Here is a 4,390-nt window from a genome sequence, read left to right as displayed (position 1 = left end):
TACGCCCGTAGCTAATACCTCGAAAACTAGCTCTTTCTTAATACTCTACTATATACTATTACTATACTAACCCCTCCTATTAGGTATACTAGTTCTACGAGGTACGGCTTTTAATATAGACTTTAGTACGTCTAACGGTCTCGGCGGAACTATAGCCCTACGAATAGGTTACTTCTTAATAGTAGGAGAAGGAGGTATCTAAGAAGCCTTCTCTAGATTAGTAGATACTGTTTCCGCCGCTCCTTTTAAGCGTATATATATTATTATATCTTCTTTACTAGAATTTACCTAGTAGTCTATTTTCCTTATTATTGTCGTTATTATTAGTATTATTAGTGTTATATAAAGACCTAAGCTACTAACTAAATCGTATACCGTCGTCTTACGTTTCTAGGGTTTTAAATGCCTCGGTAGCTCGTAGACTATATAGCTCTTACTAGTATATCTACTCGTTAAACGGAAGAGTACTAGGTAGATACTATATATCTTATTATTACTATAGGAATTAGGCCTAAAAATCGCGTAGTTATATAGATAGAGGCAGATTAGGCAGCTAAGAAGATAATATAGGTAGACTAGTTAGGGTAAAAGAGGGCGGTTTAGCAGTCGCGAAGAAAGTTACAGTCGTTAAAACCCTAGGTATAGCAATACCGACCGGAAAGTAGCGGAAACCCCGATCGTAAAGGAGGAAACTACGAGCGCGTTACTTTAGAGAAGCTTAGATAGGTATAGATCTAACGGATAAAGTAATTGCGATAGAAACTACGAGGGGCTTTCTATCCCCGCTAAGAAAGGAGAGGAGGACGGGGGTAATATAAAGGGCTACGCCCTAGGTAGAAAGCGCTAGCCTTAGGCATTCGGCCTACGCGACTCTAACCTACTACTTAGCGCTTAGCGTACCGTACAAAACCATTCGGATTTACGTAGATAGACTTAGCTCTTTATCGAACCTATTAAGTCTTATATCTAGTATCTACGTACGCGTTGCTTACCTATAATATTAGGTTCGATCTTTAATATAGGAAACGCTAAGGTTTATTAGGAACCCGAGTAAGATAGCTAGGGGAACGCTGCCTCTACCGTACTAGAGATAACTAGGGACGAGATTTATCGTACCTTCGAGAGTCTCTATACTAGATAGTAGACGATAGAAGCCTAGCTATAAGCTACTCGCTCCGCGCTCTAATACGCGGAAGCGTCTCGCTAGCCCGAGCCTCCCGAAGCTAGTTTAGTATAAGACTAGTCTACGAACGAGATCCTAAAGGGACTACTAGAAACTCTCTCGGCTACCGGCTAAAACGTAACGGCGTCCCGCGAGTAGAAGCTACTATCGTAGGATAGGAAAGCTAAGTCGTTCCGGGACTACCTACTACGACTAAGGAGTTCGTACCGAGTTCGTTCCGAGCTAAAACCGAAGCTCTCCGAAGATTACTACTAGGATACTATATACGATACCCTACTAGTAAAGGAACGCGCTAGGATACGCTACTTCTAGGAAAGAGGAAGCCTTACGAAAGGAAAGGACTACGAAGCTTTCTTCTAGTAACTCGAAGACGTCTTCGCGGATAGTAATAAAGCTATAAAGGCGCTAGAGCAACTCTAAGCTCTAAGGCACTCCTAGGGATAACCTTAGTACGACTACTAGCTAGAATTCGACAGCCTCCTACTAAGCGTAGGCGGAGACCGTTAGACCGACGATACGAAAATCGGGTATTTAAAGAATACCTTCTCGAACGCGGCTAAGACCTATACTACCGCTATACTAAAGATTAAGGATTACTACCTCTATACGGAGGAGGTCGAGCGGATTATAACGAACCTCGAGTCGACGGATTAGTTTAAATAGGCTACGAAATGCTAGTAAGAAAGGAAGAAAGAAGCCGCGAGTCCTACGGTCGTTATCCCCCCCTATACGTATTAGAGGTTATACGTAATTAGCATGTAACTAGACCGAGTAAAGCTAGGGTCCTAATGCCTTAGGTAGGGCTTAGCGCTTAGCGTTAGGCTAACTAGCCTGCCTTCCTCCCTCTCCTCTTAGACCTCTATCGAATACTACACTAATTTACTACTACCCTATCTACCTACTAATATAACCCTTCTTATATAGTATTCGATCTACCCTTTAAGGGTAGTAGCTAGATAGTCCTTATTTCAAGCTTTTAGCGGTATAGCTACGAAAACTATCGATTTAACTATATCGTACCCGAAGAACGGGACCTATACGTACTATTCTATTAAAACAACCGTACCAATTATTAAGCAAGGCCTTCTATACGGCCTATTATACTAAGTCAATCGCACTAAGCCGATATCTACTAATTCCGCTATATCCGTATCTTAGGGGCCTATAATATATTATTAGTGTTACCCCTTACAATAGCCGGCTTATTACGAAGTAACAATAACCGCGGCGCCGCTAGCAGCGCTAGCAACGACAACGCTAGCAGCATAGTGCCTGCTAAGGTGCCTACTAAAGAGCCTACTAGAGGGCCTACTAAAGAACCTATAATCGAAGGGGATAACCTATCGTTGCCTGTTAACGATATCCTTAGTAATATTGTTAACCGTCGATATAGCTAACTAGCCTTCGGCCCCTAGCTAGTAGCGAGACTTTAAGAAGCTACTTAGAATAGGCTTACTACCTTACGATAAGAACAATAGCTAAAGGATAATCTCCTCGAGATTCGCCGCTTATAGGAAGCCCTAACAACTACTGCTAAACCGGGACTAGTAGTAGGACCTTCTATATAGAAGAAGGATACTAAACTTAAGGATTGTACTGTATTCGATAGCTCTAGTCGGAAGCAATATAACGACTACATTCGCGACTATAAGCTTAACTAGCGCAACGCACTAAGAGCGCTACTAGATAACTATTCCTTAGTCGTATACGCTATATAGTATATTAATAGCGACCTAAAACGCACTTAGGATAATCATTTCGACTCCCTTAGTAACTAGACTACTATTTAGTAGAAAACCTATAAGACTATTATACTAGATACCCTTAGAAACCCGATACTAAGACAATAGTATACTTAGGACTAATACCTTCGAGCTAAACAAAAGACTAACTAGTCGGCTTGCTCGTTCGAGGCCTATTTAAAAACCCTCGAAGATAACCTTCCGGCTAAGACCGACTCTATATAGATCTCCGAAATACGCCCTAAATTAAGGTAGGAGCTTATCCTTAAATTAGACCGCCGCCGTGTATTCGAATAGGCTAATCTTATACGAATTTAATTTATAATTAAAGTAGAAACTACAGAACGTATAGTATAGCTATAGTAACGGTTAGAATCTAAGATACGACTATCTAACAACCGTAGCTATAGAGGCAACTAAGGCTCCTACTAAAACAACAATACTAACAATAGGAATAGTAACAATAACCGTAGAAGAGGCCGTAGCCGACGGCTATATAGTAGAGGAGGCCGTAATAGGGGCCGAGGAAGGGGCTCGTATCCTTATAATACTAACCGCTCGACTAATAATAGTAGCAGCTATAGCAACCTCCTAACTAGATTAAAGTGCTTTAATTGCGACAGCACTAGCTATCTACTAGGCTAATGCGACAAACCTAGGGACTAGGCCCGAGTCGACCGTACTACCGCTAAGTACCGAAAGCATCTCTTAGTAGCTAACGCTACCCCTATAGGCTAACCTTCTAATTAGTCGAAAAAAGAATAAGCGCTGCACTAACTATTAGCCTTATACGGCGTAAGACTATCGACATTGTGCTAGCTATTATACGTACCTGCCTTATATAAAACACTTAGGGCACTAATTATAGAACTAAGGTTACGCTAGATCTAGGAAATTCAGTTAGCGCCCTTATTAGCTATCGCCTAGCTAAGCAATTAGACCTTCGACAACTAAATAGGGCTAACCTACTAACCCTTGCTTAGTTTAATAACGCTCGGCACTTAACCTATAGGGCCTACTATATTCCTATAGTTCTAAAGGACGACCTCGGAAATGAGCGCCTACTAGACCTTACTACCTATATAGTAGACATAGACAGCCTTCTATCTAATATTGTCGTTAGCAACCCTATTCTTAAGTACTACGCTGTTACTATAGACTTAGGCCTTTAATAGTAGCGATTTAGAATCGCTAGGAAAGAGGATATTAAGTATATCGACGCTAGCGAGTACCCTAACGATATTAGGGTCCTATTTATTAGCAACCTAACTCCGGCTAATCCGACTGCCGACCTACTTAGTAGTAATAACGATAAACCTATGCCCCCTAATAGTATAGACCCTAATTAGCTTACTCGTATACTAGAGCCTATTCGAGAGACCTATATTAATATATTTAAATACTACCTAGCATCGACATTGCCTATATTCAAAGAGACCGATTATAAGATTAATATTATAGAGGG

The sequence above is a fragment of the Pseudocercospora fijiensis genome (genome assembly GCF_000340215.1).
Source record: "Pseudocercospora fijiensis CIRAD86 unplaced genomic scaffold MYCFIscaffold_1, whole genome shotgun sequence".
Classification (NCBI taxonomy): Eukaryota; Fungi; Ascomycota; class Dothideomycetes; order Mycosphaerellales; family Mycosphaerellaceae; genus Pseudocercospora; species Pseudocercospora fijiensis.
This window is presented reverse-complemented; position numbering follows the sequence as displayed.